The 27,983-nt window shown below is 49.4% G+C and overlaps 1 pseudogene; it reads left to right on the top strand.

The window, feature by feature from the left end:
* The first annotated feature begins 808 nt into the window (after positions 1-808).
* Positions 809-26,567, top strand: LOC140696224 (vasoactive intestinal polypeptide receptor 2-like; annotated as a pseudogene).
* The last annotated feature ends 1,416 nt before the right edge of the window (positions 26,568-27,983 follow it).

The raw sequence follows: 27,983 nt of genomic DNA, 5'->3' as shown, positions 1-27,983 counted from the left end.
CACATCCTAGTTCCAGGAGTGGTGCAGGGCACGGCTGGAGGGCTAGCAAGGCAAAAATGCCCAGGTTGGCCTCCCACAAGTTTTGATATGTTGTATTCCCATCATCATTCTGTTTGAATATTTTCTAATTTCTCTACAATTTCCTCTTCGATGTAAGAATTAGTAAGGAATGTGTTAGTTAATTTATACATATTTGAGATTTACTTAGATATCTTATTACTTATTTCTTACACAATTCTATTAGAGTCACAGAAAATACTCTGCATTCTTTAAATCATTGTAAATTTATTAAGACTTCCTTTATCGACCTACATGTAGTCTTGATGAGCATACCAAATGTACTCTAAAAAATATGTATTCTGCAATAGGAGGGGTACAGTGATCTGTAACTACCAATCAGGATAGCACAGTTGCTAGTTTTCCTCACATAATATATGTTTTTACAGATTTTTTTACCTAGTTGTTCTATCAAGTACTGGGTGGGGGGCAGTTCCCTTGAATTCTGTCAACTATTTTGAAGCTGAATTATTAGATCTATACTCACATAACTATTACTTGTCTTCCTGATGAAGTGACTTCTTTATTCTTCCAAATGTTCTTCTCTTTGTCTTGAAGTTGGTTTTATCTGATAATACTACATCTTTCTTTTCCTCATTGAACATAGTTAACATATAGACTTTAAAGTCCTTGTCCGATCATTTCAGCCAAAAGGTGAATTATGGTATGTAAACTATATCTCAAAAACGTATTAAAATCTAAAACATGGGTTAAGACTCAGAATAGTCAAGGAAAGAGCAGAGGGCTAAGAATGAAGATGCTGGGTGCTGGAATGAATGGGGTGCTGGAGCCCCGGGAGGTGGGCCCGGGCCCCGTGGTCTGGCGCAGTGGTGGGTCCGGAGTCTGTCTGCAGGTGCGTGTCGCCGTATTGCTTCCTGTGCTCTCGGCGGATTTGAAGTGTTCCATTTCCAACTGTTTAACCCGAACTCCCCACAGCATGACCCGTGGACGTGCCCCCACCCCATCCGTAAGCCCCACTGGGGAGGAGGCTGGGACAGGATGGAACCTACAATAGGAGGTTTCCAGAACATTCTGGAACCCCAGCTGGTCCCCCGCTTCCTCCCCTGTGGGCTCAAAGCAACAACAAAACCCGCACACCGACTGGGGCCTCGGAACGGGTCGCCTCTGAGGCTGGATGGGCCATTTCTCTCACGCTCAGCTCTGCCGTCTGCACTGATTTAAGGGCTCAATCTCGCCGAGGATTAATCGAGGGATGAGAACGCACACGGTGGAGGGTGGGTGTCTCTTTGTAGGAGCACCATCCTGTCCCCGGACGTCACCTGTTTCTAACTGCACTGGCCATTTCTGTAGGCAGGTGGCCTCAGGGACGACCGCAGGACTTGTGCCCAGCGCCGCCTCAGCGGGCATCATCCCCGACGTCCAGACAAGCTCAGTTGTTTTCTGTGTCTTACCCCAGACTGCTGAGCGTGGCCCACCCCGCGGTGCCTGAGGCCTCCCTGAACGTGGCCCAGCACTGCCTCCTCCCCAGCTTCCCCCGGTGGTTCCCTCCAGACAGGGTTGCTGCGGAACCACCCCAGGGCACTCACAGTGAATTATCGGGAACAGCAGGTGTTTAGGGGAGAGGACCACTGGGGTTCAGGGCGGAAGTGGATCTCTGAGAGGTCACTGTCCCGCGTTCCGGCATCCGCAGTATGCAGCCTCCCTGAGGGAACACACGGTAGGGTCCGATGCTGCCAGCGTGACTTACAGATTTATTTTCCTCTCTTTCAGATCACGTTTTATATTCTGGTAAAGGCCATTTACACCCTGGGCTACAGTGTCTCTCTGATTTCCCTTACAACCAGCAGCATAATTCTTTGCCTCTTCAGGTAAGTAGCAGAAATGAGCAATTCTGCCAAAAACATGAGACGGGAAATCATCCACTTATGCCATCTCGGCCATCGGAGGAGGCAGACACCACTGCCTCCAAGCCCTCCTCTGTGCCAGTCAGGCTGTCTTGGAGAACGCCAGAGTGAAATGTGATGCTAACTAACACTGGCGCTTTTATTAAAGTCCCCTGAATTTCTTCTATGAGGAGACAATACTGACCACGGATAGGAATCCAGTTCAACTTTTATTTACTAAACACAGTGTTATGCAAATACTTTGAATATAAAGACGCAGCCTGGCCTTCCCCTTCCCACTCAGAAGCACGGAAGTCTGGGCTTATGTGTGGGAGCGCCGTTGAGAGACCCTGTGATGTGTTTAGGAGCATGAGGACAGGTTCAAATCCTGGGTCTGTCTCTTAGCAGCTGTGTGACGTGGACAAATTGCTTAACCTCTCTGTGTGCCTGTGAAGGATGGAAGCTGACGGAGCCAACAGGGCTTGTGGTGGGCACTCTTTAATGCCTTCTGGTTTCCCTGCACCTGAATCTTCAGTAGGTCTCTGATAACTAATGACGGACGTTGTACAGCTGGTGGTCAGGGCTTGCGAATGGAGGCAGGAACTTCTCCCTAGGAAGAGCTTTTAGTTTTTAGGATTAAATCTGTTTCTTAAGCATCACCAGCATTAAATAAAACGGATAATATCCAGCTTATTTCAACAGGGTTTTGGTCACCTGTCATAAAATCATCTGTAGGAAACAGAGAGCTTTTTGGGTTTCTAGGAATTGCAATCTGGGAGACACAGATTTGGGTAAAATGGAGAAAGCGTTCCGAGGAAGAGAAAGAGCCATTAAAGGTAGAAATCACAGTTGCCATGGTTGTCTGGCAGGAATTATGGTTGGCTCTGACGCAAGGAGGAAACGTTTGTCCTTGAGGGGTAGGATCTCTCGAGTTATTTAGGGTCGGAGTCTGATAAGTATCTTTCGTTTCTGTAGAGATCTTCTGGCGGCTTTGTTTGGACATAAGTGCTCAGAGCTGAGACTCTATCCACTGAGACGTGCCCAGCGCCGCTCCTGCCGTGGCCTCCGCCTCAGTTTAGAGGCTAGCAATGCTGACTCCATTTCTCTCTTCCTTCCACACCCCACAGATCTTATTTCTCTTTGCTAGAATAGAGTTCAAATGTTGGCCAATGTTCTGATAAAACCAGTGCTACAACAAAAGGAGTGATTTTAGGACATTAGGAAATCCATACTTGGAAGAAAAATGAATGAGCGGAGGCGATGAGCGTGGCTGAGACTCAGCGGAAGTCCTTACGTTCAGCTGCTCTCATTTCACGCATCCCGGCTGTACCAGGTGTTGATAATTCTCAGAAAGAAAAAAAATGCCTTTTTAAAATTGAAGTATAGATGACTTACAGTGTTGTGTCAAAGGTGTACAGCAAAGCGGTTCAGTTATACACACACATACATATCTGTTCTTTCCCAGGTTCTTTTCCATTATGGTTTATTATGGGATGTTGAGTATAGTTCCCTGTGCTGTACAGTAGGAACGTGTTGTTTACCTACTTTATATATAGTAGTGTGTATCTGCAAATCCCAAACTCCTAATTTATCCATGCCCCCTACTTTCCTGTTTGGTAACCAGAGGTTTTTCCTATGTCCGTGAGTCTATTTCTGGTTTGTAATTAAATTCATTTGTGTCATATTTTAGGTTCCACATATAAGTGGTATCCTATATTTGTCTTTGTCTGACTGACTTCACTTGGTATGATCATCTCTTGGTGCATCCATGTTGCTGCCAATGGCATTATTCCATTCTCTTTTATGGCTGAGTAGTATTCCATTGTATAAGTGTACCACAGATTCTTTACCCAGTCATTTGTCGATGGACATTTAGGTTGCTTCCGTGTCCTGGCTATTGTAAATAGTGCTGCTGTGAACATTGGGGTGCATGTATCTTTTCAAGTTAGAGTTTCCCCTGGATACATGCCCAGGAGTGGGATTGCTGGATCATAGGGTGAGTCTATTTTTAGTTTTTTAAGAAACCTCCTTACTGCTTTCCATAGTGACTGCACCGATTTACATTCTCACCAGCAGTGCAGGAGGGTTCCCTTTTCTCCACACCCTCTCCAGCATTTATTATTTGTAGATTTTTTCATGAAGGCCATTCAAACTGGTTTGAGGTGATACCTTGTTGTAGTTTTGGTTTGCATTTCTCTAATAATTAGCAGTGTTGAGCATCTTTTTATGTATCTGCTGGCCGTCTGTATGTCTTTTTTGGAGGAATGTCTATTTAGGTCTTCTGCCCACTTTTTGATTGGGTTTTTGTCTTTAATATTGAGCTGAATGGGCTCTTTATATATTCTGGAAATTAAGCCCTTGTCAGTCACATCATTTGCAAATATTTTCTCTAACACCATAGATTGTTTTTTAATTCTGTTTATGGTTTCCTTTGCTGTGCAAAATCTTTTAAGTCTAAATAGGTCCCATTTGTTTATTTTTGTTTTTATTTCCATTACTCTAGGAGATGAGTCAAAAAAAATATTGCTGTGATTTATGTCAAAGTGTGTTCTGCCTATGTTTTCCTCAAGGAGTTTTACAGTATCCAGTCTTACATTTAGATATTTAATCCGTCTTGAGTTTATTTTTGTTCCTGGTGTTAGAGAATGTTCTAATTTCATTATTTCACTTGTAGCTGTCCAGTTTTCCCAGCATCATTTGTTGAAGAGTCTGTCTTGTCTCCATTGTATATTCTCGCCTCCTTTGTTGTAGATTAATTGACCATAAGTGTGTGGGTTTACTTCTGGGCTCTCTATCCTGTTCCACTGATCTGTGTGTCAGCTTTTGTGCTAGTGCCATGCTGTTTTGATTACTGCAGTTTTGTAGTATAGTCTGAAGTCAGCAAGTGTGATTCCTCCAGCTCTGTTCTTTCTCAAGATTGTTTTGGCTATTCCAGGTCTTTTGTGCTTCCATAAAAATTTTAACATTTTTTTTGTTTCAGTTCTGTGAAAGATGCCACTGGTAATTTGATAGGGACTGCATTGAATCTGTAGGTTGCTTTGGGCAGAATGGTCATTTTAACAATATTGATCCTTCCAATCCAAGAGCATAGTGTATCTTTCCATCTGTTTGTGCTGTCTTCAGTTTCTTTCATCAGTGTCTTACAGTTTTCAGAATACAAGTCTTTTGCCTCCTTAGATAGGTTTATTCCTAGGTATTTTATTCTTTCTCATGTAATGGTAAATGAGATTGTTTCCTTAATTTCTTTTTCTGATAGTTTGTTGTTAGTGTATAGAAATGCAGCAGATTTCTGTGTATTAATTTTGTATCCTGCAACTTTACTGGCTTCATTTATTAATTCCAACAATTTTTGGTAGGATCTTTAGGATTTTCTATGTATAGTATCATGTCATTTGCAAATAGTGACAGTTTTACTTCTTCTTTCCCAATTTGGATTCCTTTTATTTCTTTTTCTTCTCTAATTGCTGTGGCTAGAACTTCCAAAACTGTGTTGAATAAAAGTGATGAGAATGGACATTTTTGTCTTGTTACTGATCTTGGAGGAAATGCTCTCAGGTTCTCACCACTGAGTATGATGTTAGCTGTAGGTTTGGCATATATGGCTTTTATTATGTTGAGGTGTGTTCCCTCTATGCCCACTTTCTGAGAGCTTTTATCATAAATGGATGTTGAATTTTATCAAAAGCTCTTTCTGCATCTATTGAGATGAACATGTGGTTTTTATTCAATTTGTTAATGTGGTGTATCACACTGATTTGTGGATATTGAAAAATCTTTGCATCCCTGGGATAAATCCCACTTGATCGTGGCATATGAGCCTTCTAATGTATTGTTGGAGTTAGTTTGCTAGTATTTTGTTGAGGATTTTTGCATCTATGTTCATCAGTGATATTGGCTTGTAATTTTCTTTCTTTTTTTTTGTGATATCTTTTTCACAAAGATTTGGTATCAGGGTAATGGTGGACTCATAGAATGAGTTTAGAAGTGTCCCTTCCTCTGCACTTTTTGGGAACAGTTTCAGAAAGATAGTTGTTAACTCTTCTCTACATGTTTGGTAGAAGTCACCTGTGAAGCCATCTAGTCCTGGACTTCTGTTTGTTGGGAGTTTTTAAATTACTGATTCAGTTTCAGTGCTGGTAATTGGTCCGTTCGTATTTTCTGTTTCTTCCTGGTTCAGTCTTGGGAGATTGCACCTTTCTAAGAATCTGTCCACTGTCTATTGGTTGGAACATTTATTCCATTTACACTTAAGGTAATTATTGGTACATATGTTCTTATTGACATTTTGTAAATTGTTTTGGATTTGTGTTTGCAGACTCAGTTCTGCAAGATACAGGATCATAGTTTTCTTGCTTCTGGTGTCTGCCACCTGGTAGGTAGGCTGGTCTAGAGGCTCATGCAGGCTTCCTAGTGGGAGGGGCCGGTGTCTGCCCACAGGTGGGTAAGACTGAGCCTCTGATGGGCAGAGCTGTGTCAAGGGGCTTGTCTAGAGGTGACTGTGGGCTTAGGAAGTTTGCTGACAGGTGAGACTGTGTTCCCACCCAGTGTGTTGTTTGGTCTGAGGTGTCCCAGCACTGGAGCCTACAGGCTCTTAGGTAGGGCCAGGTCTTGGTGACCCAAGACCCAAGATGCCAGCCTCCAAGAGAGTGCATACATATGAACACTCCCCAGTATGTCCACTACCAGCTTTTATGTCCCCAGGGTGAGCCACAGCCACTCTCAGGAGACCCTCCAAGATTGGCAGGTCTGGCCCAGGTTCCTATGAAGGAACTGCTTTTGCCCCTGGTCCCGGTACACATGAGATACTGTGTGTGCCCTTCAAGAATGAAATTTCTGTTTCCCCCAATCCTGTGGCTCCTGCCACCAAGACCTACTGGACTTCAAAGCCAAATGCTCTAGGGGTTCCTCCTCCCAGTGCCAGACCTGGAGGCTGGGGAGCCGGACATGGGGTTCAGATCTCTCACTCCTGTGGGAGGGCCTCTGCAATATAATTTTTCTCCAGTTTGTGGGTCACCACCCGAGGGTATGGGATTTGATACATCTCAAGTGCACCCCTCCTACTTGTCTCGCTGTGGTTCCATCTTTACGTCTTTAGTCATAGAAGATCTTTTTTGGGTAGGTTCCAGTCTTTTTTTAATCAATGTTTGTTTTTGTGATTTTGGTGAGCTCATGAGAGGAGGTGAGCTCAAGGTCCATCTACTCCACCATCTTGGCTGAATCTCAAGGCAATGCCTTTAATCCAGAACTGCACTTTGAAAAATGTGAGGATGACCCATCATGTTTTAGTTCTTTAAAAAAGGCTGATACAATATTAATATTTGTTCTGCTATGTTCTGTATTTTGCTGTACATTTTTAAATATTGAAATTGTGAAATACAAAAATGAAAGGAAATATTTAGGGAGGTAAGCTGGCATAGGGTAACTTGAATTAGAAAAATTTGTTTGTTTTTAAAGAGCTCTAATCTTGAGCAATCCAAATACTTGACCTCAGCAGCTTCCCTCAGATTTGTACTGTGTGACATATTTAATTAGCCAGCCTGATAGCATTTTGGAATTATTGCAAATATGGACATGATGCATTAAGAGAATCTCAAATGGTTTTACGTGTATCCAACACAATCTTTTATACCTGGATGTCATTAGTCACCTGCAGGTGACACTTCTTGGTTAAAAAAAGAACCTGTCATTCTGCTGGTCCAGTATGTAACAATCACTAGAAAAAGTGCCCAGGGCCCAGGCTGGTGTGCAGTTCTCAGCTCTGCCTTCATTTCGGGCACCTTCCTGCCAACATCGGCCAGACCTGCTCACCCGATGTCACCTCCCTGGACAGCTGTGAGAGTGAGTTGATTCTAAAATCCATCTTATGAAAATAATATGCTCCATTGCCCCAGTAATTACACCCAGGAAACAGAATTCTTTGCAGTCATTGAACATTTATTCTCCATAATAGTCCATGAGCTAAGAAAGCATTAAGCAGACATGCTCTTACTTTAAGGACAGAGAAATGGAGCTGCTCATTTCTTCCCATTTGCAAAGTGTATGCAGACTTGGGTGACAAACACAGGGCCGAGTTCTGTGCAGAAGTCGCAGGGGGTCATTGTGGCTGACATCCTTGAGCACGCCCTGTGGTCCAGGCATGGATGTGGCAGCACCAGTCCTCACTGCGCTGTGTGCTTTATTAGTTTAGCCCTTACAGTGCCTCCACCAGGTCAGTGCTCTCACGTCCCAGCTCTGCCAGCTAGAGAAAGGAGGCCCAAGAGGTGCCGTGCGCCCCAGGCTGCTGAGCTGCTGAGGGCACAGCCCCGATTCATGACCACCTGCACCCCGTTCACCTTTGAGGGCCCACTCGCAGCCTGCATTGGGGCAGATTCCCGCCTGGCTCACCGGGGAACTCACCGTCAGGTACATCCACCGTCCTTTAGCAGAGCCGCACTTCGAGATGGAACTTCAAGTGAACAGCGTCTGTGAAGACCATCACTAAGACCCTGGGCAGCAAGACTTGCTTGGGTGGCTTGCAGACCCGGGTGACAGCAGTAAATCCCAAACCCCTCTCAGGGGAAAGACGTGGGGAGGAGAAAAGAAAGGAAAAGTGACCTGGAGGGGTGAGAGCCCCCAACACGAGACACATGCAGTAGGGGCAGCGGCTGCACCACCGGGAGCAGGGGTCCAGCAGCCTTTAGACCTGGGTCACACAGCTGCAGAACTGCTCCGAGACCTGAGCAGCTGTGCATTATACTTAATGTCTTCATTTGCTAAGGCTCTGCAGCCGTGTTAAATACATAAAAATAAACTTTTATTCGGGAAGTACACACTAGGGGAAGTGGGTATGTCTTCCACCTGCAGTGTGATGCTGGTCTTCAGTGAGCTCAGCACCCAGGCCAAGGTGCAGGGCACTGTCGGCACCGCAGCCGTGCTCATGACGCTGTGTCTGTAACCACCCGCTTCCCAGAAGGTGCCATTATTCAGATTCCTGACACCACACGTTACTCTTGCCTCATTTTGAAAATGTTGTCTTTGAATCATACAAAGTGGAAGCCCCAGCCTCCAGATCCCTTCACTGAGCCTTTTGCAGGGAGATTCACCCATGTTGTTGCATGTGGCCATCCTGTACTCTTCATTGCTGTCTGAAGATAATAAAACGTATTTATTCTCTCAGTTGTCCACAGATACATGGCTGACTTCAGACAAGTAATGCTGCTGTGAGTGTCCTCATGCACTGTGTCTTGCGCATTTAGCTGTGGGGGTGTGTGTATGTGCGCACACTTATGTTTACACTTACATTTATCTTATACTTACATTGTGTGTGCGGTCCGAGGCTCTGCAGAGATGTAATCTTCCCAGACACATCACACGTGCACCTGCAGTGTGGAGATTCCTTTCACATCACCTCCCTGCCACCATCTGTTATTGCCAACTTCTTAAAATTTAGCCATCCAGTTGGGTCCATCATAACATAGAATTGTGTTTTAATTGGCATTTCCTTGGTGGATGGTGAGGGTATGTTTGGAAACTTTTTTAGCAGTACTATTCCAAGTGTTTGCTCATTTTTCTATTTAGCTGTCTCTTTTTTCTTATGTTAATTTTTAGGAGTGGAAAGCTGTAGTTGAACCTTTTGTCAGACATGGGTGTCACAGCTTTTATCCCCAGCACTGTGGTTCAACTTTACACTCTCCTAGTGAGTCTTCTGATCAGCGAAAGTTCTTTGTTTTAGTGACGTCTGTTGACCACTTGCATTGCATAGTCAGGGCTTCCTGAGACTGTTTAAAACTCTCTAGCATGTTCTTAGTCATCATCTAGAAATTTTACTATCCTGAATTCTCAAGTTGAGCTTTAGGATCCACTGATGATGTATTTCTGTGTACAGTGTGAGGCAGGGGTTAAGGTTCACTTGCTTTTGCAGTATGTGTGTTCAGTTTCTCCAGGACCATTTGCTGGGAATGCCACCCTGTGCCCGTGCATTGCAATGGTGCCTTTGTGACCGTGTATCGAGGGACGGGACACTCCCGTCTGTCACTGAGCCATTTTTACATTGCTGCCGTTGCTGTGCCTTTGTGAGAAGTCCTGAGTCCCAGTGTAAGTCTGTCAACTCTCCTTTCACACTAGGAAGAGCTTGCTCATTTGCACTTACATGTGAATTTTTAAAAATCAGCTTGTCAGTAGCCACTAAAAAAATCCTGCTAGTATTTCACTTCTGATTCCACTGAATCTATAGATGAGCTTGGATAGACTGGATGTCTTTACAGCTTTGGTCATCCGACCAGTGATTATAGCAGACCTTTCCATTTGTTTGAGTTTCCTTAATTTCTTTCAATAGTGTTCTGTGGTTTTCTGAGTTATCGAATTGGGCATCTCCTAATAGTCATATGAAGTATTCGTTTATGCTGTTGTATATATTTGTGTATATATAACTTTCTAAAAAAGGAATTGATTTCTGCATACTAAATCTTGCCTCAGCAGCCTTGCTAAATTTATTTACAAATGTAATAATTGTCCTGTAACTTCATGTGGATTCTTCTATGTGAAACTCCTGTTTTTGTAAAGTACAGTGTTGAATAGAAATGATGCTAAGAGACCACCTTTTCTTCTTTCTGAGCTCACAGTGTCACTGTAAGCATGACATTGCAGCAGACATTCTGAAGATACGCTGTACCAGGTTAAGAACATTCCTTTCGATTCCCAGTTTTCTGAGTTTTCATCATGAATAGGTGCTGAATTTCATACTGATTTTTCTGCATATATTGAGACGAGCAGGTGGTTTTTTATCATTTGTTCATTTAATGTGAAAAACTGCATAGATAGATTTTCTAATATTAAATGTAGCTTTTATCCCTAAAATTAACCCTACTTGGTTGTGATATATCACCCTTTTATTACATGGCTAGGTGTAATTTACTAACATCTTGTTGAGGATTTTTGCATCTACATTCATGAATTTGATCTATAATTTTCCTTTCTCATAACATTGGGCTTTGACTTGACAGCTGTGCTGGTCCACAGGTGAATAGGAAGGTGCCCCTCTTTTCTATTCTTTGGACTAGTCTGGGTTAGATAAGGTGTTATTTCTTCCGTAACGTTTGTGGAAGCCATCTGGGCTGAGAGTTGTCTTGTGGGAAAGTTTTAATCTTATTTTAGGTTCAAATTCTTAAAAACAGACACATGATGATTCAGATTCTCTGTTTCTTCTTACGTTAGTCATGAGAAGGAATCTGTTTGCTTCATCTACGTTTCTGTATTCTCTCACTACACTGTTAACGTGTGTAAGAGCTATACTGCTGTCTCCTTTCCATTCCTGGTGTGAGCCAGCTGTATTTTCCTTCTTTGTACCTTGATGTATCTTCCTGTGCAAAGCTTTATCAGTTGTGTTTTCCAAGAACAGATTTTTACCTTTAACTTCCTCTCTTGTATGCTTTTTATTACTGACTTGCATTTTTATCTTTATTATTTCCTTCTTTCTGCATTCTCTGGTTTTGATTTGTTCATTTTCTAGCTTCTTAAGTTAGATGTTCAGCATTCCTTGGTTTAAAATGCATTTATTTATATCTACAAATTTCCCTCTCAGACCTGCTTTAGTTCCATCTTTCAAGTTAAAGATGTGTTTTCCATTATCATTTAGTTCTAATTTTTCTAAACTCTTCTTTTGATTATCTTGTTTAACTCATAGGCTATAGAAATTCATAGCTTAACTTCCAATCTGTTATTACTTTCCTTTTCAGTTTGCTAATGATTTCTGGCTTAATTCATGGTAATCAAAGAGCATACCCCATGACTTAAACCCTGTGACTTTTTTTGAGACTTGGTTTATGACTCAGATTGTGGTCTATTTTAGTAAAGTTTTGTTTTCACTTGAAAACAGTGTAAATTCTGCAGTTATTGGTTTGTATGTTAAAGGTGTCATTCACATCATTTATCAATCATGTTATTTAAATATTCTTAATCTTTACTATTTATTTTAAGTACTTGTCCTGTCAGTTACTGAGAGATATGCAGTAAAATATCCAGCTATATTTGTGAGCTTGTCTATTTCTCCTTTCACTGTTGGCTTTATATATTTTAAGGCTATGTTATTAGGGGCATACCTATTTAATGTTATATATTCGTGTGAAATTGTCCATGGTTAGTAATGCCTTTTGCCTTAAAAATCTACTTTTATATTAATGTGGTTATATTAGCTTTTTTTGTTTGATATTTGCAAAGTGTATTGTTTTCTGTTCTTTTATCTGAACTTCCTGTTTTGTATTTAATGTGAGTGTTTTAAAGCTCCATTTAATTGAGATCTGCTCTTTATTTCTGGTCTGACTTTTTATTTTTACGAGCAGTATTTTTACACTCACAGTTAGACTACTGACTGACAGCTTACAGTTCCAGTCCACCTTCTGTGTCTTTGCTCTGTTATTTCAGCTGTGCCTTGTTTCTCTTGTATCACTTCATGCTTCTTTTTAAGTTATCAAGTATTTTTATTATCCCAATTTCTCCTTTTTAGATTGCCAGTTATATATTCTAGTGTTCTTCTAGTTTTCACACCACATTTACAACATGCATCCTTGTCTCATAGGCAGAAACCTCCAATGACTATTTTTACTGCTTCCCAGTCAATTCAAGACTTTACAGCATTTATATCTGCTCACCCTCATGCCTTTTGTGTCATTATTCTGCGTTCTAATTCTGCATGTATTTTAAGTTCCACAAGGCATGGTTACTACTGCTGCTGTTTCCAAAGTCGGTGTTTGCTTAGAGTCATCGTCTATTGTCTTCCTTGCTCTTTGTTCTTCCTGTGTTTTCATGTTTCCACCTGGGACCATCTTCCTCCTGCCTGAAGACCTCCCGTTAGGGTTTCCTTCAGCACAGGCCTCCTGGCAATGAATTCTCACAGGGTTTGATTGCCTGAAATCATCTTAATTTTGCCTTCATTTCTGAGGATATTTTTGAGAGTACTGAATTCTTGGTAGGCAGTTACTTTCTTTCATCACATTAAAGATGTACATCATCAATTCTTTTGAAAAAGCCTCACCATTACTCCACTGAAGGATGTGTCTTTCTCTGGGTGCTTTGACGATTTCTGTCTTTGTCTTTTGTTTTCAGCATTTACACTATCACGGGACTTGTGTAGTCTTCTTTGTAATTCTCCTTCTTGGGGTTAGTGGAATTTCTTTAGTCTCTTATTATATTTTATCAGTTTCAAAAATTATTGGCTAGAATCTCTTCAAATATTGTTTCTACCTTATTCTCTCTCCTCTCCTTCTGAAACTCCATTTTCACACGTTTAATGTTTTCACCATTTCCCTTATATTTCCTATTGTTTCTTTATATTTTCGATTATTTTGTTTCTCTCTACTTTAATCTAGACATAGTCTACTGATCTATTTTCCAGTTCCTAATACTCTGATTTATTGTGTCTAATGTTACACCAGTAATTTATTCTTAGTTTCAAGGTTCTTTTTTAAGTTTTCAGTTTGTCATTTGATTTTTATAATCAATTCCATTCTATAATAAAATTCATTTCTTTATCAATTTCCTTGAATATATTAATCAGGGTAATTTTATAGTCTATGTCTTAAAATGCCAGTAACTGGCTCTCTTTTTGTCCTTTGTTTCGTTTTTGCTTTTCCTTTTTAACTGCATTTGATCATTTGGTCCTGTTTCTGGCATACCTAGCAATTTATTATTGAAATCACAAATAATTAAGTTATAAAGGCTTCTGATTACATCTGACTACAGAGAGGATTTAATTTTTCTAGCAAGATGGGCAGACCAGCCTGAGACAGTCAGGGACTGAGCTGATTTGAGGCTGTATTCCAGGCTCTGTGAAGGCCAGTTTACTTCTGGTTTGTCATTATTCCTAAGTCACAGCACTTCAGGGTTTTGAATGAAAACCTGGGGATTCTTCTGCTCAAGCAGCACATGAACACCTTGGAAATAAAAGAAGGAAAGCCTCAGTAGGTGACTGCCTGCTGAAATTTGGACTTTCTGTGTTTCCCTTTTCTCCAGAATGATTGCTGCTTGCATCTGTTACTTGAAATCCCTTAACTTCCTCTGTGGCCCATGCTGTCCAGTGACATTGTCATAAGCTCTCAGCCTCTGCTTTCTAAGTGGTCGTTGTGCCCTGAGACATGAGTTAACCACCAGCAGAGGTGACAAGGGGTGGGTGTCCACAGGGCCTCCATGCCTCCCTCCTCTCCAGGGGCCTGTCCTTCGAGTCCCAGCTGCTTTGGCTACTCTCCAGAGTTTAAAATCGTGTTGACCCCTTGGTGGGAGGGTAGTCAGATAAGCTCCCCTTTAGTAGCCACAAGTGGAAGACCACTTTAGTATACATTTTTTAACATTCTTCAAAATTTTTAAACTTTCCTTAACCTTACTTAACCAGAGTTAATGTTTAATGATCTTGGAAGTGCATTTGTGTGGGGCAGTTTGTTTCTTAATGACTCCAAACAATTAAAAGTCAGAGTTAAATCAAATATCCAATTAAGTCTTCTGCAAAGTAGAATTTAAGTGTTGTAAAAGAATTATAAACAAAATGTTCTGGGAATTTTTTAGAGAAGCAAAATATCGCATAAAGTTAAGTTCAAAGACAGGTCATTTGCTGTGGGCCTTGCAGGAAGTTTGCTGTAAAGACAACGTGGTCTTCACATCTGTGAAGTGGGTGCAGGCCCCTGCAGTCTCGAGACATCTTTGCTTCATACTTTTATCCTGAAATCTTGCTTCTAAAGAGATAAGTCAGAAATAAGGAAAAAGACTTATGTAAGAAAAAAATTTACCATAATGCAAAACTAAGAACATCTTAAATATACAATAAGGAACGGTTAGATAAATAACTTCCATAAAAAAGAAGCCTTAAGACTAAAACCACAGAGGCAATCACTAAAGTGTGCACAAAACAGTGATCATCTATCTCCTCCCCTTCCCCTCCGACCTTCACCCCTCCCCCACATCCCTCCCTGTCCCCAACGTCCTCTCCCTCCCCCTCCCCGGCGCCCCTCCCCCACCCACCCCACCCCCGCAGGAAGCTGCGCTGCACCCGGAACTACATCCACCTGAACCTGTTCCTCTCCTTCATCCTGCGAGCTCTCTCCGTGTTGGTCAAGGACGACATCCTGTACTCCAACTCCGGCACGCTGCACTGCCCCGACCAGCCGTCCTCCTGGGTAGGCTGTCCCCGGGCAGGGTCCTCTCCCTGAAGGTGGGTGGGGATACTCACTGGGATGAAGTCCCGGCGCCGGTGCCCGGGTCCGAGGTCCCAGTCGGTGCGGAAGGAGAGGAAACTGGCCGGAGGCCGGAGCAGGCCCAGGACTGGCAGGACCCGAGCACCGCCAGCGGCTGCAGGGCGGGCGCGAGGCAGGCCCCCGGCAGAGCCAGGCTCCTGCGACGGCCCCCCCGGCGGGATGCAGGGCCACTCCGGGGTGGGAGGTCCTGGCACAGGTGGACACACGTCCTCTCGCCCTCCCGCTCCCCCGTGTTTTCTCCGCAAATGTCCGAGACCTGAGCAGTGGGTGCTTCCCCGATGGCTGGGAGGAAGCCTCCCGTGCGGGACAGTGCCCGCGGCGCCCAGCTAGCGACACGGGGATGAGCATCTGAACCAGCAGTTTCCACAGGTGCAGGCGAGGTTTGTGGTGGCCGCGCGTGGGTCTCTGGGGCCAGTTCAGCTCGGTGCGGTTATCGAGCTCCTCCGAGATGGAGTCCCCGTGCAGCGTCTTCCCCGCCGTGATCCCGGCTCCGGGGCCGGCGCCTCTCTCGCTCGGAGCCAGAAAGCTGGCCCCCTCTCGCATTCCAAACGGTGGGTTCACCCACTGGCACCGCTGCCCTGGACAGAACAGATTTGAAACACTGTCGTTTTAAGATAGTGGAGGCTGCTCCGAGGCCTGCACGTAAATACACATCTGGGGGCAGTCTTGCCAGCCACGCGTGTGGACTGAGCGTAATAATAAAACTGAGGAGATCCTCCACCTGGCAAATCCCGCCCCCGGGTGGAGGTGGGGCTACAGGGCTTTTGTCCCCAGATGGGGTCCCCGGAGTGTAGAGGGGGTCGCCCAGCACCAGGAGCGGGAGACCCAGGTTCCCTCCTGCCAAGAACCTTCCATCACTTCTCCATGCGTCTCAAACCTCTGCTTGAAGGAGCCCTCCCCACTTGGCTCTTTGTTAAAGGACACGGTGTCCCTGATGGATCCACAAACACCAGGCACTTGATCCGGAGCTGTGCCCTCAACTGTCTCCTGCTGCGTAGACTGAGGACCTTGCCAGGCCCCCACTGAGGGATGGGGGAGCAACGGGAACCAGTGTCCCTGCCCCGAGCCCCACCTGCCCAGAGAGTCAGGGCAAACTCAGAGGCCTTGAGCTCTGCAGTGGCTGGAGGCTGGGCTAGGGGTCTGCACGTGGCGGAGGGCCCTGGGCTCACAGCCCCAGGTGAAAAGGCAGAAGGGGCAGGAGGAGGGGAAGTGAGCAGTGCCCAGAACACACGTGTGCACGAGGGCACACACGGAAACATGCACAAAGGTGCACATGCATGCAGAAACACACTGGCATGTGTGTGCAGCTCACACACTCTCCAGACTCTGCTCCATCGCATGTTTTGGATCCCACCTGGGAAGGATGGCTGGTCAGGGCTCTGCGTGGTGCTGGGGAGCCACGTCTGGCGAGTGTCTGCAGCTGTAGACATAGGACATGTGACACCACACAAGTGGACGTTGCCACAGCCATCACGTCTGCTGCTTGCTGCACACTGAGGCTCCAGCTGTCAGCCCCGCATAGGCGCCAAGGCCCACTTCACCTGCTGTCTCAGCCCTGCAACCATCACTGTCACATATTCAAGTAAAATATCCTGTTCACTCGCTCCTACCAGCACCTGCCAGTCTTCCCAGCACCCTAGGGAGACGCCTCATGTCCTGTTGGCCCGGGAGGACACATGTTTACCTTTGACGACCCTGGGGTGGGTGCGGCTGTCCCATCCCTTTCGATCAGCTTGGCCTCCGAGAAGCCAGTGTCTTTATTGGATCAGAAAGTGGACCCAGGGACAGAGCCCCATCCCCTCCCCACTATGGCCCCGCCCTGCAACATGTGGGCCTCCTTCTCTGCCCTGGTTGGTTTGGGGTTCATCCAAGTCCTGTGGAAGTCATGCTCTAGTCTAGAGAAATGAATGACCAGACGGCCACCTGGAAGCTGCCCAGCAGCAGGAGCCCCCGTGGATGACCAGTGTGGTCCCCAGATGCCTGGCCATGGTGGTGGGAGGCTCCCGGAGCAGGGTGAGGACCTGCTGGACTTGGCAGACCTGCGAGGTCCCTGTGGGGCACTGTCCCGGCCACGTGGCTGCTCAGCCCCTCCAGGCCTGAAGAAGATGAGGTCAGCAGACAGCGCATGGCTCCCCAGACCTCCTGTCCTGGGAGCACTCACTGGTGGATGAGCAAAGGCTGCATTTTAAACATTTTCCCAAGAAAATGGAATTGGAATCACCTTAAACACATGTTTTCTGCATCTTTCCTCCTTCAGCAGGATATCTCAGAAATCCTCCATGTCTACCCCTGTCTCAGGATCTCCCCTGAACCCAGCGTGAGGTGTGATAAAACTGTAGCCGTCCCACCAGTAACAGCCTGCCCACCTTGGTTTTCTACGTTCTGCCGCCACAAGCATCACCGCCCGGATGTCTCTGCGCACTGGTGCTTCTCCCTCGATCAGATGGCCCTGGAGGGGGACTGGATGGATCAAAGGGCATCTGTATTGAAATTGTAACAAACAGTGCTGGGCAGCTTTGCAAAAGGGGGAGACACCGCCATGGGTGCGGGACCCGCCCCCCTGGACGAGCAGCAGGGCCCCATGGTTTCCTCCTCCGGGAGGCGGAGAGCTCTTCCCCCTCCACACGCAGCACACACTCCTGCCACTGTTCCAATGAGCGGGTGGTGCTGAGGCCCGAGGCCCCGGGCTGCTGCCCCTGTTTTCACAGTTGTGTTATGATGTGCATCTGTCCACTTACGGTGGCCCGTGGGCAGCCTCCACGTGCCAGACCACACTCCCCGCACGCAGCATCAGTACACGGTAACAGCCGTCCGTGCCGTACCTTAGAAAGAAACCGAATCATGCTTAACTGAGGCAAGAGAAACGAGGACAGGTAACGGGATTGGGTGTCCTGGAAAGAATGGAGCCTCCGCGGGCCAGAGCTCCTTCCAGCCCGACAGCAGCTTGAAAGCCGCCGCGCATCTCCTGCAAGCACATCTGCTCCGTGCACACGTATGAGTAAATCCACACACATACACATAAGAGTGTATCTGCACACGTATGTGGATGTGTCCACCCCACCCACAGATACATATCTGGGGAGGAGGCTGCAAAGATACAGAAAAATAGAAATAAAGTGCTGGATTTGTAGAACATTTATATGAGCTTAGTGACTATAAGCCTCAATGCCATGTTTGCTCATGATGTAGAAATACCTGACATGTTTACTTATGTGGGGTTCTGAGAGATTAAAATATATTTATTTTGTGTAACACATATTTTTTCCCTTTTGAAACGCCTGGGGAAAATTTATTTGCTGGGTTTCTCTTGTTTTTCCCCTTTATTTTCCTATCTCTTGTTAAGAGTGGACAGTGAGGAAGACAGAGAAAGAGAAGTGGGAGTGAGTGGAGGGTGAGGTTGCAGCCGGGAGAGGAGGTGCAGGGAGGGAGGAGGAGGGAGAAAGGTGGGGGTGCAGGGTTGAGGGTGAGGATGCAGCTGGGAGAGGAGGTGAAGGGAGGGGGAGAAGGTGCAGAGGGGAGACAAGAGGGAGGGGAAGGGGAGGGGGGAAGGGAAGAGGAGGGAGGGGAGGAGGAGGGAGGGGAGGAAGTGCAGGGAGGGGAGGAGGAGGGAGAGAGGTGGGGGTGCAGGGTGGAGGATGAAGATGCAGGTGGCAAGGAGGTGGGATGAGGTAGAGAGAGGCTGTGCCAGGTGCCGCTTGTGTTCCCTCAGAGTTACAAATCACCTCCGGGACAACGTGGGCATCTGCCTTCACCTGGTGTTTACCCTCCAGCGACCCCGGCCAGCCGTGCCCTGACACGCACACACTTGGGTTCACACCTCTGTGTCAGGGTCGGGTTACACGGAGGGCGTGAGCACGTGCTGCACCCTGCCCGGCGCTGCCTGCCATGAGTGTGTGTCTCTTGCTGTCTGGCTCCAGGTGGGCTGCAAGCTGAGCCTGGTGGTCTTCCAGTACTGCATCATGGCCAACTTCTGCTGGCTGCTGATGGAGGGGCTGTATCTCCACACCCTCCTGGTGGCCATATTCTCCCCCAGCTGACGCTTTGTGGCCTACCTCCTGATTGGATGGGGTAAGGACTCCTGCCCTGCCGCACACTGCCACCCCCAAACCCTCCAGGTTCCTGATTCCGTCCTCTCTGACCTGTAAATGCAGACTCTTTCAGCTCGAAAGCACTTTGCTGAGCCTGTAGGAAGAGCTTTCCTAGGGCCACTGGAGGTCCCTGCAGCCAGTACATTAATATTTCTGAGAACCAGGTTGCTCTCTCATTGGCTGAGGTGTACCCTGATGCTGGGAAAGTCAGAAGGAAGGGGCCTGGGAGGAGAAAAAGCAGGGGGCCGTCCATCCTGAGTCCCGACCACATGCCCGTCAGTGGGACTCCACACTGACCAGAATTGGAAAGGGGGTAAAGCTGCGGGACCCCCACACTCACAGCCAGGAGCACCCCTTCAGGTCACCGCCATGTCTGGACACAGCCTTGCCAGCACGTTGACACAGACACCCACAAAAAAATGGTGATTTGTTTCAGGCCCGTGAAGGTTCAGCTTTCAAAGCATTCAGATTATCTTCACTGCTTCATCAGGCATGAGCGTAAACTTGTCTGTATTATGAAGAGCTTCCACTTGCTCATCAGAAAGCCCTGGTCCTTGATGGCTGGGCTGACGAAGGCTCACTCTGTCCCTGCAGGGCTGGTCCAGGGAACTAGCGTGGGTGGTGGTAACCAGGTGTCTTTCTGCAGGCATCCCCACTGTCTGCACAGGTGCGTGGATTGCAGCCAGGCTCTCGTTAGAAGACACAGGGTGAGTGCTGGGCCTGTACCTCTGCCTTTTAATTGAGATCCATCTAGTGACGCTAAGTTCCTGGCATCACCAAGTCTTGGGAAACTAGGGAGAGGCCCCGTGACTGATCAGAAGGCAGCACATGTGGCCAAGCTGAGGATTTGAATACCTGATGGAGAGGACATTGAACTTCATCGGGAGAAGCCATGGGAGAGATGGGACTGAACCAGGTCTCACAGCAGAGCTGAGTTTGGGGTAAACCGGGCAGAGACAGAACAGCGTCCCAGAGCTTGGAGCAGTATTCACAAAAGGGCGCCAAGCAAACGCAGAGCCCAGTATTGAGCCAGGTCACAATGGCCAGCTGGGAACCACCCTCTGAGACAGCGCAGCCGGCCTAGGGCCGCAGACATTCTGCCTGGTGAGTACAATGAGCCAGAACAAGACCCCAAACTCAGGCACCAAGAGTTCCCACCACGAGGCTGTGGTCTACCAGTTGTCTATTCTGGTAATGAGCCTCTCAAAGTCCAGTTGTATGGCTGTAGTTTATGTGACATGTATCTGTCACTGGCACTTTGGGCAGTTCTCCTGGCCTCGGCCTGGCTCACTCCCACACCAGGAGCAGCTGCAGGGTGGGCCAGGGCTGCAGGTCTAAGACAGCATTTGTGGGAAGCCTCCCCTCTGCCCTGTGGGTTCCAGGAGCCCCACATCCTACTGTCAACCCCAGCTGGGGTCCAGGGTGGGCCTCTGCCCCTGCTGGGAGGGAGTGCGGGTGACCGAGGGAACAAGGGAGGCGTTTCACCAGCACCCAACCCCAGCCTCCCGCTGGAGCCAGCCCTTATGCTGAAAAGCAAAACTGAAACCTGTTACTGGACAAACGTTCCTGGCAGTGCCTGCCTCAGCTATTCTGATGGCATTGTGCTTTCATTCAAGATACTAATACTAAACATTTGGGAGCTGAGGAGAACTGATTTTCAGAAGGCAGACTTCTCTTTGCGATGTCAGCTGGAGAAAGCTGCGCCAACGCCCAGGCTGTGGGCCTTCCTAGGGCTTGGCCTGCCCCTTCTCCCAGCTTCTGGAGTTGCCTCTGCATCAGCAGATCTCTAAGTGCAGAGCAATTGTGCCTTCAGGGTGGACAACGCCCAGGCTGTGGGCCTTCCTAGGGCTTGGCCTGCCCCTTCTCCCAGCTTCTGGAGTTGCCTCTGCATCAGCAGATCTCTAAGTGCAGAGCAATTGTGCCTTCAGGGTGGAGCACGGCAGTCAAGAGGGACCATCTAACAACCCCGAGGGGAGGGGAGGGGAGGGGAGGGGGCTTTGGGCTCTGTTTTGCAAGCACCCTGTAAGGGGTGAGTCCCGGGCAGTGCGCTTAGCCTGTGCTGGATTTGTAGCTGGAATCATCCGTGGTAATGTGACTCCCTCTCTCAACAGTTGCTGAGATACCAACGACCACAGTGTTCCCTGGTGGCTTATACGAACACCAATTTTAATTTCCATTATAGTAAGTCATTTCTGTATTGAAACACGAGTGACCCTCCAGGCTGCACACTTGGGCAAAGAGCGGGCTGCTGCCCAGAAGTAAATATAAATAGCCCCGTTCTCCTGGGTCTTCTGAGGCCCGAACCCCAAGGCCGAGCTCTTCCACGGTGGGCTCAGCCCACCTTCAGGGTGGAGTCTCAGGGAAGGGGGTGGGTGAGAAGGAGACTGCTCCTTCAGGGGACCCTCAGGGGAATCACCGTCGGGAGGACCAAGTGTGCAGCCTCTGAGCTGAACCAGGTTTCGGTCTGTCCGTTGCACATCTCAAAGTCAGTTTACTTAGCCGCCGCAGCCCAGGGCCAGAGTGTATGTGACACTGCAGGGGACACTGTCCCGCTCTCGGGGTTGGGGGGCGGCAGGCAGCTGTGCTGGGCCCTGGCCCTGCTGAAACTGGTGAGGCTCAGCCACAGACATCCCGGCCTCCTTTCCAGGGGGCATCACACACAAATGTGTCATCTCTCTTTGTGCAGGTCAATTTCATCCTTTTTGTTAGCATTATACGAATTTTACTGCAGAAGTTGACATCCCCAGATGTTGGTGGCAATGACCAGTCCCAGTACAAGTGAGTATGTGCTTAGACACACCTCGTCACCCAGGACCCAAGGGTGAGGACGAAGCGCGTGTGAGGAGATCAGAGCCAGGCCCAGAGGGCCCCAGCTCTCCTCCTTCAGTCGCAGGCGTGTGCCCTTGGCCACTTCACAGGAACCCCCAGAGACGGAGGGTCTTGTCCGAGGGCAGGTTGCCCTGGCAACTGTCAGGCCCTCCTTCCATCATGATGCCCCCCAGGGAGCTGCTTCTCGAGGTGCTTTGCCTACTTTCCTGCGTTGTCATCTGACCTTTCTCCTTGGCCACACCTTATTTATACCTCATGTTTAATTCTTCTGCCCCCTCAGACCTCAGGGCTCAGGTGGCACCTGGTGTCGGGCCTTGTGCTTGATCATGACTCCGCTGATGTTTGTGGACATGCTGAGTGACAGCCTGGGGATGGCTGAGACCCTCTCCCTTCCCAGGAAAGGGAGCAGAGGTTAAGCCTCCTCCACATGACTGTGGATCTACGAGATCCAACAATTTTCCTAAAAAAAAAAAATTCTTGAGGCTCTGAGACAGTAAAGGAACTTGAAGATTCTGTACATGTCTGTCACGAATTTATAAGGAAAAGATACAGCGCACAACTCAGATACAAAATAAAATCAGTTTGGTGTGAGTGGTTGGTACAGCTGGTACAGTGGTTGGGTTCAGACAGACCTGGTTGGAGCTGCAGCTGCTGAAAGCTGTGTGGCCCTGGCTCTTGCGCAGGTTACCAGCCTGCCCCGAGGGTGGGCCCCACGCAGCCGTCTCCTCCCTCCCCTCCTTCAAACAGAGTGGGAGACGGGCAGCATCCTGGTGGTCATGGAGGCCTGGGGGAAAGTGACTGGGCTGCTCTGAGCCTCAGTCTCCTCACCTGTAAAGTAGAAATAATAGTGTAATTGTCACTGAGGCTCTGAGGATCAACTGAGATTTATTCAAAACTCAATTAACTAAATTAATATTCAAAGACATTTCGTGCCTGGCAGCAATAAGTACTGTGACAGAGTTAGGAAACACACATACCCCTCATTGTGCCCGGCGTGGAAATCTCTGCCCAGCCCACCACAGAGGCCGGGCTAGATGGGTTGCCACGTCAGATCGCAGGGTGCGGGGCAGTCCTTCCGAGCAGCATTTCCTTGGCTCAGGTGAGAAGCTGGGCGGCCCCTGGCCCCACCCCCCATGCCTGCCACCCAGGCTGTCTTCACACTGACTCCTAGTGTTTCTGCTAGTCGTGTTCACAGCCCTGCCGACCTTCCCTCCGGGTTCTGTGGGAAGTTCACTGAGTAGGTCTTAGAGACAGATGCTTTATTTTGGAAACAAAACAAAGTGGGGATAATAGAATCTGGTCTTTTTCCAGGATAACACAAAAGGCAGAGCATGTCTGTGATCTCGCCTGGTTGTACTTTGCCGTCTTCTTCTTCTCCCTGTAACTGTCTCAGTAGTGTAGTAACAGGTCTCCCCACACAGGGTCCCTGGGGCCCAGCCTCTAGAACCCTTTTCCAAAAACCAGCACAAAGCACTTCTGGGCAGATGGATAATTGGAATTCAGGCAGGTTCTCGCTGAAGTTTAACCAACGGCATAGCTCCCTGCAGGGCCCATCCTCACGCATGGTGACACCAGCCCAAGTGTCAGTGCAGTGCGGGCACAGCGGGCCTCGTAAAGTCAGATGTGCAAATCTGCAGCTGCAGCCTGGAGGGTGGGCAGGCTCTCCCTGCTGCCCAGGGGCGTTCACGTCTGCTGCAGAGTAGGCTGGGCTTCTGGGCTTGTGCAGATGGTCCAATACAGAGGCAAGCCTCTGGTAAACACCACAGGTGGGTTTTTTGAGGGAACTGGGAGAAATGAACACATTTCTAGAACTTACATTTGAGGCTCTGAGTGCTAGGTTTGAGGCAGGTGACTCAAAAATATGTAAAGAAATTCGTGACTTTTCCAAGTGTTGGGTGGGGGAGGAGCAAGGAGGCACCCCTCACTCAGAGTTTCCAGGATGAGGCTGGTCATTAGAGCACCTGCTGGTGGTTCATTTGGGGGCCTTGATGTGCATACACATCACCTGGTGGGCCAGCCGGTGACCCCAGTGCTCCTGACCCTCAGACCAGGTGGCGGAAGCAAGGTCACATAGGACCACGTTGAATCCCCTGGGAAGATGCCAGCCACCTGCAGTGACCTGACATTGGATGAGGGCCAGGCAGACTTGAGGAAGCTGAAGAGCCCCCCAGATGACTCTCTAGTGCAGCTGTGAGAGTCACTGCCTTAGCGCAGTAGTTCTCAAAGCAGGGTTCCAACTAGCAGCCACAGCATCTTCGGGAACCTGACAGAAATGCATTCTCAGGTCACACCCCAGACTTTCAGAGCTGGGAGCAAGCGGCGTTTTAACATGACCAGGTTCTGGTGCAGGAGGAACTGGGAAGCCCTGACCTGGAGGAGCGTGACCAGCACCCGCTTGGGGAGCGGGAAAGGTTCAGACAAGGAATGGGGCTCCTCAGAGGGTGGAGTTGCGTTCAGTTATTTTGTTTTTTACAAACAACACGGTGAGGAGAAAATCTGCTCGGACTAGGGAGGGTAAGAGCTCTGTGACAAAGAAATTAGATCCCGTCTGGGCTCCCCGACTTCTGAGTCTGCTCTCCACGGGGACACTCTCTGTCACACGTGTGTTCAAGGGACCACCGTTTTGTCTGCTCTTCTGATCTGAAAGTAAAGCTTGCCCCCCCTTCAAATGCTGGGATGGGTCTCAACTATTAAAACTAGTGGCCCAAGGGGCAGTGAGACCCCTCAGACCAGTATCTTCTTGCCAAACCTGTCAAGTTTCTTGTAGGAGCTCCGTTGCGGTAGGAGGGAAGGTGATCTGGCGGTCAGTTCACACATTCTTTCCAGAATGGGCGGGGACCTCAGGATCCTTTCTCTTTGGTGCAGGAGGCTCGCCAAGTCCACCCTGCTGCTCATTCCGCTGTTTGGAGTCCACTACATGGCGTTTGCCGTGTTTCCCATCGGGATCTCCTCCAAGTACCAGACCCTGTTCGAATTGTGCATCGGATCCTTTCAGGTGCGGTGAGCAGGGGCTGGGCGTCCCTGGGACGGGGGCGGGGGCGGGGGCGAGTGGCCTCTGACCGCCCTTCCACCTGCAGGGCCTGGTGGTGGCGGTTCTCTACTGCTTTCTGAACAGTGAAGTAAGTGCTCACCTCTGGGAAGCAAGCACAGATTCTCGCTTTATGAGGAATTCCCCAAAATGCCCCAGCCCTGCAAAAGGCCCAGCCTTCCATGGGGTCAGTGCCGCCGCCCAGCACCTGGGGTCTCGGCCCCGCTCACACTGCCCGCACGTGCGGGGGTCTGCGCCGCCCGCCAGGCGCTGTCACGGAGTCTGGGGCCCCTCCCGGGTCCACGGCCAGTCCTCCCGCGGGTCCACCTTGTCCCGCCCTCTGCTGACCCTCTGCCGCCGCCCCACATTTTACCCCACTCCCTTCTCCCAACTCTGCCCCGCCTCGCCCTCTACCCACGCCCCTGCCCTGCTCCCCCCTGAGCCCCGCCCCATGCCCTGAGTTCCCGCCCCCACCCCACCCTCTACCCCACCCCCACCCCACCCCGCTCCTCTATCCTCAGCCCCACCCCCCGCCCTCCACCCCGCCCCCCCCGCTCTGTCCCGCCCCCGCCGCGCTGGCCCCCACTCACCTGGGCTGTGGCCGCCACTCCAGCTGGCGCCTCGCTGGCTCCCCCTTTCCCGCTACTTGCTGTTCCTCGCGGCCCTCATGTTGGCCTGAGCGACTGCTACACCTGCCTCCCTTCCTTCTTTCCAAACTCCCCGGGAACTCCCTCACCAGGACTGAGGGAGCAGAACCAGGACCGTAGGTAAAAGCACTGCATGCCCTGAAAATCCGAATTAGCTCTCTCGGTTCTGGGTGTGTCAGCTGCTGTCCTACGGACTGAAGATCCTGGAACCTGCAGCTCGGAGCCTTGGTTTCCGCAGCCTGGACACTCTCCCCTAGGCCCCGGTCGGGTCCCGCGTCCCTTTCCCTGCCGCACCCTCCCAAGCGCGTCTGATGGGCGGGCAGGAATGTCGCACCCTCCACACAGAAAAGGGCGGAAGAGGGAGGGGTTCGTTCACAGGTGTTTGCATTAGAGGGAACCTGGGGTCCCGTTCCAAGCCTGTCGTCCGCCTGACCCCCACCGCCCGCCTTGCGTTTGCCCTCGCCCGCAGGTGCAGAGCGAGCTGAGAAGGAAGTGGCGAGGCCTGTGCCCGAGCCGGCCCTCCGGCCGGGACTACAGGCTGCATAGCTCGTCCATCTCCAGGAACGGCTCGGAGGGCGCCCTGCAGGTGCCCCGTGGCTCCCGCACCCCGTCCTTCCTGCAGACGGAGACCTCGGTCATCTAGCGGTGAGGCCACTGCGCAGCGGAGCCGCGGTGAGGGCCGTGAGCCGGGGTCCCCGCCAGGATTGCGGGGCGAGCCAGCCGGGTTACCTTGTAACCGCCTGGGGGTTAAACCTAGTGATTGTAGAACTCCAGCATTTAGTAATTGTCTCGTTAATGTTTGGCTGTGTAGCCGGCCCTATTTTCAAAGAGAGTAGGAGAGACCAAGGCGGTTGAAGCCCAGGTATTGGGTCCAGCGACTGAGGGAAAAAATGAGGAATTTCCTAATCTCAGTGCCTGTTCTGCGGGGAGCGTGGGCCTGAGCTGGGATGCTGGCCGCCCTCCCTCCGAATAACCAGCACCACTGGCCTCCCGCCCCCAGGTCCCCCGGGCAGCCCTCCTGTGAGCAGGACACGTAGCCGCCCTCCGAGGGCTTCCGTTAAATTCTCCTGCGAGCCCGGGCGGACCCGCCCCTCCAGCGCCCACTCCGTACCCCACTGCTCGAGTCCCGCTACGGCCACCTCTGGGCTGTCCACCTGCTGCTGCTCCACCGGGGCAGCCAGGCTGGCAGGGAGAGTGCAGAGAAGGGCGCCAGGTGAGAACAGCGGGTGGAGCGGTCCCCCCACTCCCAGGGCACCTGCACTTTCTGAAGGCCCTGCCCAGCAGGCAGCGGGCAGGGCTCCGTCGGCGGCCCTGCGGGTGGTGACCTCACCCGCGGGGCAGGGAGACCAGGCATTTTACTTGGTGGGGGTGGAAACCTGCTCTCTCCTTAATGAGAATAATCTTGAAGTCATTTCTGTTTGAGTGGAGAATTATTTTAATGAAAGATTAAAATGTATCAAGCTCCCATCCAGTATTGGCAAGCAGCTGTCCTCGCCTGGCCTCCTTTGACTGTTCGTGGGTCTGAGAGGGGCTGAGTGGCCTCGGGGGCGGGGGACGGGGGGTGTGGGGAAAAGCAGGCCCACACCCTGTCCAGGGCACACCCCCCCTCGGCAGGCATTCTGCTCACAACCCCGTCCAGCTGCTTCAACTGCTTTGCCAGTTCTCCAACCTCTTTATGATAGTGGTCCCTGTTAGCAATGAGGCTACAGCATCTTCATTCTGAGACATCACAGGCCTGGGTGCGAGTGCCCGTGACCAGGATGGCTGGCGCGAGCTACGGGGAGCCTGAACAAGAGCAGCGGGCAGTGTCCAGGAACCACCCAGAAACCCTGGAGCCAGGTTCCCTGACTTAGAAGATTTGCTGTGACCGGATCCACACGACCAACTGGAGAGCCAGCTCCCATAACCTGGGACGGTCACTTGTGCTCGGACATCAGACATGTTCCCAGGACAGCCCTCCAAGGCCGTGAGCCAGAAACTGGACTGTCTGGACCAATGAAGAGCAGAGGGGAGAGTGAGTGTTTCTCATTGTTGGCAGAGGAGCAGGTGATCAGAGTCAACATATGTCTTTGTAAAGTGTTGTAACCATGTGTGGAATGTCCCCAAGCCACCATGCCTGACCACTTGAATAAAACCCGGTCCGTGTCTGTGTGCTGAGTGACTCTGAGTAGCAAATCCTGAGGCCCCAGGGCCTTGAGCTGGGGACATTCAGAGGAAACCTCCTCACGTCTGCAGCAGAGCTTGGATGTGGGACAGGGTGGGGAGGGTGGCAC

The sequence above is a fragment of the Vicugna pacos genome, chromosome 4, assembly GCF_048564905.1.
Source record: "Vicugna pacos chromosome 4, VicPac4, whole genome shotgun sequence".
Lineage (NCBI taxonomy): Eukaryota > Metazoa > Chordata > Mammalia > Artiodactyla > Camelidae > Vicugna > Vicugna pacos.
The sequence above is the reverse complement of the archived record's forward strand: the minus strand, read 5'-3'. Positions and strand labels throughout refer to the sequence as shown.